This window comes from Haliaeetus leucocephalus, unplaced genomic scaffold, assembly GCF_000737465.1.
Source record: "Haliaeetus leucocephalus isolate CR32 unplaced genomic scaffold, Haliaeetus_leucocephalus-4.0 Scaffold228, whole genome shotgun sequence".
In the NCBI taxonomy this organism is placed as follows: Eukaryota; Metazoa; Chordata; class Aves; order Accipitriformes; family Accipitridae; genus Haliaeetus; species Haliaeetus leucocephalus.
Window position 1 is genome coordinate 15,821,470 of NW_010972664.1, and position 13,081 is coordinate 15,834,550.

Below are 13,081 nucleotides of genomic sequence, written 5' to 3' on the forward strand. Positions count from 1 at the left end.
TTGACCAAGTTGTTTTATAAGCACTGTGCTTTTAAGCAATAAGAGTGGGGCCTCATCGAGTTACTGAAGCTGTCTGGTGTTGCTCTGACAAATAGGGCAGATGTCTTTAATTTGCCTGTTTTGCTGTTCAGCTATGCTATAAGTATATAGAATTCTGGTTACACAAAGTAGTTTGACAGTCCAATATCTGGAACACAATCTATTGCGGTGGGATTTTATTTTTTTAATGAAAGGTGCTGTTTTTCTTTTACAGCCTGCCTTTGTATTTTGCCTGAGCATTCTTGAGGTCAAATGATATTGTTTAAGTATAGACATTATTGCTTTTTTTTCCTACTCTTTTTTCTTCTTCTTTCTCCTGTCGTGAGTTTCTTTCTCAACCCATTTTGTTCCAGGTTGAGCAATTCCTTGTTCTTTGCATCCTAATTTGTATCTCATCACTGTTCTCATCACTACTTCCACTTCTTTATAACAGCTGTTCTTTCCTCGGACACAGACTCAGAGCCCACGTCACAGTAGCGTGATGCAGACACTCTATGAAAGCTCTCTCGGTGGCTGACACCTCTGAAAATCTTGCTTTGGTTCACTAAAGCAAATGAGGATAAACTTATATACCAGGAACATGAGTACTTTTGCTTTCATATGCAATCTGAGCTTCTATTTTGGAGATCTAAGGATTTTGAGAAGGATTTAAAATGTATGTACAATCTGTAGTTCCACAGATGTCTGACCAGTGTTTTAAAGCCAAATAGTACCATATTCTTCATATTGTCAGATGGCCTTAAAAAGCAAGCCCCCCTACCTGCTTCTTCAAACTCCTGACCATTACAATCACACTTACAGAAGTGTCTACCACAGTGCTATTGAAAAAGTTTTATTTAATAACAGTATTTTATTTTGAGACCTTGTGTCAAATAAGTCTTTTCACTGCGGACTGATGCCTGAATTTGAATTTTTGGAAGGCACCATTTGGGTTGAAAGTATGATCAGTTTATTTACAGTTACCATCTTCTCTGTATTTCCAACTGCTCTAACAATCTAAATGTGTTTTGACACATTTGAGCTTGGAATCTTATGCGATACGCTCAGTTACTTAAAACTGAAAATTGGCTTTGCACACTGCATATTTCAGTTTTTGGAAAGCTCCTACTTTCTCCTTATTCCCAAAAGGAGATAGCTATTTTATAACAGAACCCGTGGAGAGAGTGGTATAAATTATTTTCTAATTTCTTCTCTCAAACTACATGCAGTGACCATGTGGAAAAACTATTTAAGAAACAATTGCATGGCAACTAAAATGTGAGAGAAACTTGTTGTGAGCTAACATACAATACAGTGTAAGAATACAAAGTATATGCGTGTGTATGTATAATAAGTATATTAACATTTTCTTAGGTCCATATAGTTTAGTTAGTTTCCATCTGACGGCAGTTTCTTTGTGGCTGTAATGTTTTACTTGCATATTTACATGGCTGTCAAAAAACTGAGATAAAGTTTACTCAACTATTCAGCAATTCTGCAAAATGCAAGTTCTATAGCATATCAAACTGCAAGCCCTATACACTGAAGTATGATCAATTTACTATTTTTCAGTCTTTAAACAAAAGTAATAAGAGGACCCTAAGAGAAGTGGAAATGGGTCATACCCAATAGCTTTTCCCATCTTTGCTAAGAATCACAGGCACGTCTGACTAGCCCATTCCAAGCTTAGCAAGGAATTAAGACAGTTATATTTCATTAGCTCTTTTATTAAAGGAAGTGCACAAAGTAAAAGCACACTCAATATATGGCAACACTGAAAGTGAGGGGAAAAAAACCCAAACTGATTACAAGGCTGTTATTCTCTCTCATAACCATAATATGTTAATATCAAGTATGTGAAGACTAAAAGATACCCAAGATAAATACTTGGCTTCATGTCATTTACATTTACGTTTAGCTGAGATACTGTGTAGCTTCAGCTCAAGGGATCTGACATAATCCTAGATAAACTTTGAACTCTATTGTAAACTAATGATTCTACCACTTTGGGTGAGTTTATCTTGGAAGTTTACTAGGAGCCTGAAAAGTAATGAAACCAGGAAGAACTGAAAATATTTCTTGCCTAATTTTGTCTGAAATTTAAATGGTGACCTGGTGCCAATGGGGCAAGTTTATAAAGAAGCAAAACTTACCTCCAGGAACGATCTGAAATCAGTAATTCTGAACTGATTTAATACTGAGTAATTTGTCTAAATTCTAAAACACACAGTTGTTAGACTAAATTAGTGCTAGACTAGAGTATTAGAGTATTAATTTGGAAAATAAAAAGGATTTATAGAACTTCAGGAAGTCTAATTATATGCAAAAAAGTTATCGGCCAATAATAAATATTGGTAAGTAAACTTAAAATAATTCTTCCTCATTTTAGGTGAGGATACAGATCCAAAAATAATGAAAGATATACTAAAGATGACCAGAAGATACAGTCATTACACTAACTGTATACTTAGTTCCTTCATAGCATGGTAAGTCTTTACATGCATGATCTACACCTTATGATACCTGAAATATCAAGACCTGCATCCTGACTCTTGGACTTTAAGCTGGCAGAATAAGAACTTAAGCTGACAGAATAAGAGTTTAAGCTGACAGAAGACACCCAAATGCCATAACTGTCCAGGAAGCTGTATTTCCCTATGTGATTTCCTTTTTGCCTTATGACTTCTACAGTATTTTAGGAAAATTCATGGTGTGCCATTTTGCCTCCTTATATGACCACTGCATGGCCGCATCTTGAATACTGAGTGTACTTAGAGTTGCCATATTTCAAGAAGGACATTGAGAAATTGGAGAAGGGTAGCTAAAATAATCAGGAGAATGGAACAGCCACCTTAACAGGATGGCTTAAAATGGCTAGAACACCCCATCTGGGAGAGGATTAGGCAGAGGAGAATATGATAAGAGGTTTGCAGATGCCGCTAAGACAGCAGATTGAGTGAAATTGTTCAACAAATCCCACTGTACATTAGTAGAAGGCACTAAATGAAATAAGACTGGTGTAAGACAGGGAGAAGGAGGAAGAGTACTTTTTATGCAGCAGGTAGCCAGCTTCTGGAACTTACTGTCACAGACAGCTGTGGACGGTATCAAGAAATTTAAGAAACATTACACAGATTAATGGAAAACAGGTTCATAAATAGAAGATACAAAAGGGATCAAGCTGGAATTTATCTTCCAACATCCCTAATACAACAACTGTTGATGCTGTGAGAGTAAAAGGGAAAGCGACTGGAAAAAGCAGCCAGGCCTGCACACTCTCCCTATAAAGCATCTCTTTTCACTGCTGTTGTTTCCAACCCTTAAATTGGAAGTGCTGCAACCCTCTGTTTAGCTGCGCTTCTAAGAAGGCAGGTGTCACGTATATTAGGTAGAGAACAACTGCTGTGTCTATTGCACAAAGATGGATTCTGCTTCATTATACTCATGCCACTCTACTAACTTATTTAGAAGCTACCTGCTGTAGAGAAAAAGACATTAAGCACATACTATAAACGTAAGTTAATATAAAAATCAGTTCTCTAGGGGTAACATCTGTGAAGTAATGCAGTTGTTGAACAGACTTCTGTTGGGTTTTGCCCAACAGGAAAAAGCAACCATTATGTAAAACAAGGCAACACTGATCAGATGTGTAAGAGCACAGGGAGACTGTAACAGCAAAATAAATGGTGGTCAAATATCCAAAAGCCTCAGACCTAAGTATTTTTTTTTTTTTAATAAACTTACTAGCACAATGTAAGTAAGTTTCCAAAGAAAATTATTAACCATAATACATTTGTCCTTATTCGTCTTTAAAGACAGCTGTCTCCAATGATCGTGAATAAGCTTGTGTTTTATCATATTTGGACTGACTTTTCAAGCATTCTCATTAATATAGGAATATGTTGCTAAAATGTTTGAACCTGAACAAAATAACACTGTAATAGTTTTTCTTTAGGATGTTTACCCCAGGCTTCAAGGGCTAATATTGCTCACTCATTTCAGCAACAAAAATGAACTTTATGCATGTTTATTCCCTTCTGTTCCTTTCTTTCTCATTTCACACCAGTTGGCTATATAACTATTAATACAAGACCTTAATCGTGAAGAACACAGAGTATTAATTCCCAATTTTTGCCTCTTACGGATTTCCACGCAGCATTAAGGATGAGAATGTACCTGAGCATGTAACTTGAGTATACCATCATGTCACTACATTGTAGGAAGAGAGAATATGTAATTTTTCAGATTTCTTTAGTCATACTTTGACTCTGTGAATATTACTTTGGAAACCACAGGAGTCTCCCTGTGCTACTGACTGCTTTGCAACTGAGACACTCACTGAGCAACAGTTCCTTCTCAAGGAAATGCCCTCAGTTGCCTCTACTGGTGGTTAACAGTTCATCAAACAAGGATTGTACTTCCTAACACTTTTGGGTAAACTTTATTATTTGACTTTCTGAAAGTGACTTTTTTTTTTTTAAGTTACCTTCGAAGTTACACAGCTTTCTGTAAATCTCCTAAGACACTATCATAGTCCGTTTCTCTTCACAGGAAGATCTAAATGGACACGGCAAACAGAGCGACAGAGGAATCTTCCCACATTGCCTTTTTCGACCCAACGTTCATTTACCATTGTAGGGCCAGAAAACTGTTCAGATCAAACTAGCATTTAATCATCCCCCTTATCATTCCCTGCTAAACATATGTGGGGGTAGCTTCGGCATGTGGATTCCTAACAACTAAGAAACAGATTGGGGGAGAAAAAAATGAAAAGCCTAACTTCTAAGAAGTTAATGTAATTTCTCCAGTCATATTTTGGTCTATTTCAAATGAGAACATAACTTAGAATGATGAGTAATAGCAATGTTTGCTTCCATGAAGTAAGTACTGAACACCATCTTCTAGATCAAGAGAAAGAATCTAATAGGACACTTCAGAACATAAGTGAAGCTTATAAATACATACTTGTGTTTTCGGCTTTCTCAAAATACTTCAGGATTACAGTAAAACATTAATATGTTAGGAGGGCTGTAGATTAAGACTTTCTAAGGGAATTCTTGCTGGTGTAATGACACAGAAAGATAATGGACTGTAACAATTACCTCATTGTCTTATCAAATCATTTTCAGTAGAATGCCATTCAGCATTAAAATCACAGTGTAGAAACAGAACAGTGAAAACATAAGCATTCATGTCAATAAAAGAGGCCTCCTAAAACCTGCACTGAATTAGATGTGCTAAGGTTTATCCCCTGTAATGTGAACTAACCCATGTAACAAACTGGTTGAAAACCAGGGTGCAAATGAAAATGCCTACCCACCATGTGAAAAAACAGAAGAAAAAAAGCATCCAGCAGCAGGATATATAAAGATGCCAGAGCACTTTTACAGTCATGATAGTTTCCTCATATTAGGTGAAAGAACTGCAGAACAGCAGGTGAGCGACATGTTGAAAGTCACAGCAAAGTGAGGCTGGACCCACATCTCCCCTTGCTCTGGAGTTTTACCATCAAGTTTGACAAGTGATGAGCAAACTTTCACACTCAAGCATCCAAATAACTCTCAGACATCTAGTGGGTAGATATAGCCTAGCTATGTAGGCCATTTGTCTAGTATTCATCTGTGTGAGCATGTCTCTGAAACTGCTCAGCCCTGAAGTTTTCTCAGAATTCCAGATAAGGGCATTTGCTTCATTGCTGGAGTGGTTAAGCCACCTAGCCTATTTTTCCTCAGGGGATATTTTAATTGCTTGCATCCATTTGGGAATTCTTTTTAGTTTGCACAGGAACAAGTTTAGAGGAATACAACATTGGTTATTTGAGCCCATACACAATGAATCAGCATTTGCAGACAGCTGCAAGCTCCCCATGTTGTTTGTTTGTATTTTTGATTCACAGATGAAAAACTTCACAATAATCATTCAAACAAAACTACCATAGTTCAGTCATAACAAAGCCAAAATGTAAATTTCACTAGCTGTTCTACTCTAAAATGTATTTCATTCACCATATATCATCTGCAATTTGCAAATGTGTATGTTGCTTGCTCCTGCCAATCTAAGTATTAACATTTGGGCAATCTAGAGACAGATTTGAAGCCTCCAATAAAGCTTGGTTTTTTTGAATACTAATACTAAACCTCATTTGAAAATTGTAGTGATATCATGGTATTGTAGTAAATTCTAACTTCTTTGTAAAAATATAATGCATGTGCAAAATTCTAACACTTAGCAGGTAAAGCACATTTATGGAATATTCCTTCTATTCTGAAGATTGCCAATGACATCCAATTCTGTTCTTCCCAGTGGACAAAAATTATGTATATTAAGCACAATGAGGCTAATTATAATTGTTATGCTATAGGCAGAAAGGTTATTAAGTTTGCATCATTAAGAGTTTGGGGCTTCAAAGAGCTGCATAATCAGAATTTAACTCGATACATGCAAGAGTGAAGGCTTCTGCCCTTGTACTGACCAGACATCACACATTCATTGGTTTGCCAGTCAGGAACATACACAGCAGAAACAGATACATAAAAGAAAAGACACATTCAAGAATACAAGTGATCTACAGCTCAGGTAAGACAGCAATATTAAAAAGCAATACAGCAAAAAGTGTTCCGATTTTTAAAAGTGCAAATGTGCTATTCACTTCTACTTTAACTTACTGGAAAGTGTGGCTGGCTGTCAAGAATTCTGGCTGGACTTTTTCCTGACCGTAGTGCTAATCTCAGCATGGCAACTTTCATGCACGTTCCTTTTTCATGGGTCAGAAGCATCTTGTTACAATATAATAGGGTAGCAACATAAAGCCAGGAAACTAATGACTTTTTACTGGGTAAGGTAGTAATTCTGAGCAAAATACTGATAGAGTAGTCTGGGGGCATGGACATACCAAACTGGTCCTTGAAAATAATTATTGATTTGTGCCTGGAGTTCTTTTGGCAGAGACCATACCACATGGGATGCTGAATAGAATTTCCTGTAGTTTACAGCCTCTCAGTGGTAATTAGATCAAACTATTTTTAGGCACTGCCAGTGGGGCTTTTAAATGCACTAGGAAGAATTTCTATAGAACACCACAAGCCTTTCACCTTCCCTCTACAGTACCAGAATAAAATCTTGATTACTTCCATATGATCTTAATTTTCATTACAGAAACCTACTTGAAATCATTTTCCACGTTGTGAATTGTCATAAAATTTAGTTGAAGAGACAACTAACCCTCCACAGAAGCTGCTAGAATAAAACTGACTTTAATATAAAATTTAAATACGTATTATTTGAAAATATTTGCAGCAAATTTATCTTTTTAGACATTTATCATAAAATATTCTAAATAATTTGAATAGGAATAAAAGACTAATAATATTTAGATTAAGAACAACATGTTCTTTACTCACTAGATTTTCTAAAGTATATACTGTTGATTCATAAACCCCCAATTACTCTTAAAACCCCATAGGTCTAGAGTAAAGAAAAAAGTAAAAAATAGCTCAGGTATGCTGGTGACCTGCATGCAACTTAGACTCTCTAAACACTGTGTACAGCAATATATTCAACCTTTTAAAACACTACCTATTTAGGTATTCAAGCAAAGAACTTGCCTTCCAATTAAGATTTGCAATCTGTATCATACAGTAACAGCTTATTGTCAAAGACTCTTGTATAAGTTTCTACTGAACCTGCATTTTATAAAATGGGTAAATATTTTACAGGCAGGCATTAGAAACCCCAGCATTCAGCTGGAAAAAAAAAAAGTTTAAAAAATCCATGGGTTTTTTTTTGGGGGGGGGTTATATGTACAATGGGAATATGCCTTTACATGTCAACCCCAAACAAACATACATGCATTCAAATTTAAAATACAGCCTGAAACACCTTAAAAAGAAGAGGCCTCTCAAGTAGGTGATGAGACAGCAAATCCCCTATCAGGTGGCACACAGGGCACATCTTCCAGTTTCTTACTTAGTTCTCTCTTCCCAATACTTAGTCACCTCTCCTGGCCTCTTTTTTTCTTTCTCCTTCCTCAAATCTTGCTCTAACAGTATGATAAGCTTCCCTCTACCCCTTTGTTTTTATTCTTGCTTTTTTATTTTCCTTCTCCCTTCACCTCTCATACAATGTGGTTGGGTTTTCCGAATCCCCCAAGCAGCTATTAAGCAACAAGGTTGGATCTGAGACTCAGCCTGGTTTCCATCCACAAGGAACATAATGGAAATTAACTTTGTTCCTAGGATTAAGAACAGTTTGGCTTCGGTACCACTGAAAGCAGAAAGAAAAAAAACATTTCAAAGTAAGGGAAATTCAGAAAATGTAATATAAATAATATTTAATATGGAACAAGACAAGTGGGTTCAGAATTTCTCAAGCATACTATAAGCACCTAATGACGCAATTCTTGAAAATATTTTTCTATTAGAATTATTACATCAACAAAAAAGGTGCCTGTAGCTATATTTTGTAGCATACAGCACATAGAAAAAGCACAACCCCTCACCCATTCCCCAAACTACACACCGAGTCCACTCTCCCCTTCTTCTGCAAGAGAAACAGAGCCTAGGAAACACTCTGATAACCCTGCAAGCAGGAAAACATCATATCACACAATCAGAAAAGTACGATTACTCACCTAAGGACTGAAAACCAGCACTACTGTTCCCTATGCAGCCACCCGTGTGCCATGGCCACCTCGTTCCCAGCACGCTCTGGCACAGCTGCAGCCACGTTGCAATGCTATGTGAAGATGGGCTTCCTTACACCTGGTAAGCGAGTGCTTCTCATTTTCAGCTTCCTTCCCTCTCCTCAAGGTGCCTAAAGAATACCAATGATGATAGTGGCAACTTCACACTATCACACGCATCTCAAAACAAATGCAGGCTGTCAAGATTAATTCCTGCTAGCAGCCAGCTATGAGCTGGCTGATACAACGGATGTTAAGTTAGTTACACAAGCTGTTAAAAAGCTCACTTTGGTTCTTGGACTTCTTAATCCCATCCTGGGCCTGGTCAAGGTGTGAGGAAGGTGTTTGTCAAAAGCATCAGGAAGAACCAAAAAAGCCCAGGCTTGTACAGTGGAAAGCTGGATCGGGAATGGGTGCAGGTGGTAGTGAAGGACAGAGGGGAAAGTGGTGCCCTCTGCAAATGTGCAACATGGCGGCTGGGTGTGGTGGGGTGGGCTATCGCTTAGAGGAAAAAAAGCTCAGAGAAAATGACGGCAGAGTGAAGAAAACATGTTTCGAAGCTGCGGGCGATCCCGCCAGCTTCGTGTTTTTGGAAGGCGAGGGGCCCTGCAGAACACAGCCGCTGCCCCCGGCAGCGTCCGCTGAAGCCCTGCCGCAGGCGTCGCTGCCCGCCCCTGAAATGGCCGCCCCTTCTGCCTCTCCCCCGCACCCGCCCGGAAGGGCGCGCGGCCCCGACCGTCCTGTCCTGCCGCTGCCGCGGCCGCAGCTCCCGCTCGTGCGGCTGCCTCCTCAGGCCGTGAGGGCAGCCGCTGTCGTCGTCCGTGGTTCGCGTCAGACGTACCAGTATATGAAGTGTGAGAAAGCTGTGAGTTTTATGTGAACTTGTTTTTAATCTCGGTAGAGAGTTGTTTTAACGGAAAAGAAAGGCAAGTTGTTGCCTTTTTTTTTTTTTAAACCACCAAACAAAAAAAAGTTAGCTGGAGTGACCAGCAAACTTCAGTGTTCAACTCCTCTGAGGAGAAACAAGGCACCTGAAGGCCACTCTATGTTGACTTTGCTTGTGTATTCTCAGTTAACTTCACTGAAAATAGCAGGGGGACTGTACCTGAATCTCTGGTATAGAATTGAATAATGTTTCACAGCGGTTTGGTTCAGGTACTGTGAGAGCATCCAGTCTTCGTGTGTATTGCCCCAATAAAACAAAGCACATTTATGCTACTCGTTTTATGGTAGGAATACTATTTAAAATCAGGGTCACTAGCATACGAGTAGTGCCAATGTGCTTATGGACTGGGGAAGAGCAGGGAAAGAGTCATAGGAGCCTACGCTCAGGTCTATGTGAGGCTAAACACCCACACCCTCAAGATCTGTAAAGATTTTCAGTAAAAAAATTTAAAATAAAAATTGCAATAGATTGAAGCCTTTTATCCATTTCCTAAATGTTATAAATTTCTAGGTGACATGAAACTAAGGTCATGGTGAAATGGACTGCTGCTTATGGTAAAATCATCCAGTTTTGTAGTAGTTGGGCTGGAGACTGGAGTAAAGTATGAGGAAAAATAATCCAGCTTTGTGAATACGTGAAGATCTCACAAATAATCCGAGAGCTGGAATATGAGTAGCATTGTGGCATAAGTTAAAATAGAGGTGTCTGAGCTGCACTGTGGTTGAAAAGAGCTGCTTCAGCTCAGAGGTGAAAGTTAATTTATTGATTACAACAACTCACTGTCCACTGACCAGAACCAGTCCTGAAAGGGATCAGGAACAGTTCTTGAGCCGCTTGTTAATGTGGATAAAATATGGTTTTGCACATTAGCTAAAGCTTCTCTACATTAGGCACTGGGTTTAGAGAGAAAAAGGTTGAGGATCTGTGTTCTGTAATGTCAGGGAATTTTGTAGCTTTTTTGTCATCTTGGGATTGCAGAAGTTCCTAATGCTTAGCAGGGAAGGCGTGGATTTTGTGGAAAGATGATAAATTACAGAGCACAGTAAAACTTTTTTTTTTTAATGTAAATACCAGAAACTGGCAGCAGGTTTACCCCAAAAGTGTAGGCTAAGTTTCTATACTTAATTATATAGAGAAATTGTAGAAAGAAGAAATCCCTCTAGCTTTTCCCTTTAGCAGGCTGCATAGGCATATATATCATATTATTACCCAAATGTCCATTGGCTGATGTTAAGCAACAGCTCTAAAAAGGTGCTAATAAAAGTGCAGTTACAGCACAAACGTGATGGCTTTTTAATGCTACCATTTAGTGTGGCTTTTCTGTGTGAGGCAGAGAAGATCTTCAAAAGTAACATTGCTATTGGTGAAATTGATTTGAATCAACTCAGAATGAGAAGTGTCAAATAATAGTAGTTTCAGGACCTGACTTAATCTGTGATACCTTTTTGATAATACTAGGCCTTGAAGTTGGTTTTTGTCTTGAATTACCAGTCACTGATTTTGACAAGAAGAATATTTCTATACAAATAAGGCTTTTTATTTAGTGCAATGTTGAGAACGCCTTTGTGAGAGCTATTCCAACTTTTTTCTCTTTTACCAGAATCTTTTATGTCATGCCCCTGCGTCACAATTATCAGCAATGCCATAACTGAAACATAGTTATGTGATATCTCATTATTAATTACTGGTACGGGTTATTTCAAGTGTATTTTATGAAGGTAGTTTGTTAGATGAATTCCAGCAAGGAAACTTGTCTGGTTTTTATTTTGCAGACTGCATTTTCTAAGTACTACAAAATATATGTTCAGTTTAAAGTCTGAAAAATTACTTTGTCACTTCAGGGATGCAGATGCAGTGTTTTCTGCACTAGTCGTGGACAGAGCAGTTTCAAAATTGTGAAAAAGACATGTATGACTTGTCTGATGAGCTCCATTTTTGTGTCTGTGTGAGATTTTACTGGAAACGTCATTCAGAGACCCTGGGAGGAAAAAAAACCCACAGTGGAGGACTGGCACTTCAGCTGCAGTAACCTCCAATTGTCTTGCTAGTAATATGGTGATTATTGGAATGTGCCAGACTTCGCTTCTTAAAACTACAAAGACAATAAATTAGAGGGAGTGACCAGAAAAGCATCAGTGCAGAATTGCATACTCTAAAGAGGCTGCGGCAACAGAGATTAATCTGGTTAGGAGGTTCATCAGCTGTCACCATGTAAGGAACAGTAGAAACAATCCTATTAAATGAGTTGAAAATTATTTAAATATTCAAGATGATTTTCTACAGTTGTTTAACATTAACTGTGAGCCTCACTATTCTCTGAGTTTTCATGGTGTTTCTGACAGAAGCCTGTTTATAAAAGCTTTTATGATCTTGCTGTTTTCTTAGATCCAGTCTTCCTCATGCCAGTTCCATATAACCTGGCTTACGTTTCTCTATTACAAAGTAATTGTTTCAAAGCCACTAATCATAGTACAGAATGCTGGATATTAAGTTGCTTTACTTATGCATGTCCCAATAAACTATTTTCTTCATGAGCACAGTGAATAAAATACTATTAATATGCAGATATTAAGCGGGGTGGGGAGACCAAAACAGTAGTGTTTTTCATAAAATTTATTTCTTGAATCCTTTTTAGCAGAAGAATTATCTGTGTGTGCGTGTTGTAGTCCTAGCATAGACGGTAGTGTATCTTTAGGTTCTGATTTAATACATCTGCGCTTCAGGTTCCTATTTTATCTAATGAGAATGAAATTAATTAATGATTGCATGTGGGGATAGCAATATTTGTATAGAGTCTATAAAATCTTTCTGATATTATTGGTTTAGTATATTATTTCAGTATAGAAGTCTGTATTTGTTTGGCCTCAAAAATTGGTTGTCTGGGAAAAACTGTAAAACTACACGGTAAATACAAAATTTGGTCTTGTTATACTGTGAGGATCCAAGATGGGTGTTTCCTGGAGTATGAGATGAAAGGAATATCATAGAAAAGAAGAGCAAAAGTATAAAATGAATGTATGACAGAGCTTAAAAGAATTCGAAGGCTTTGGCGTGAAAAGTGAAAGAGAGGTTCTGGTTCTAAGTGAGCGTTTTTGCTATTCTGGCTGGTGAAGGAAATATAAAAGCAGAATGTGCTGTTCTTTTGTGTTTGCATACAGTTCTTGTAGGGAAACTCAATAGAACTGCTCAACTCAGTGGTAGATGTCCTCTGTCTGGTAGAGTATGACAATAGTTTATTCAGTTTATCTTGGTAATGGGTTGTCTGTAATATATAATATCCCTAAGCTCTTTTGTGTCACCTTCTTTACTGGATATCTGAGTTACGGTTTCTGAAGTTGAGCAGCTCATCGGTTTTGTTTATAGGGCTGTATTTCACTTCTCCTTTACTCTTAACTTCAAATACATCTCTCTTTTTCTCATGTTTATATGGGCTTTTG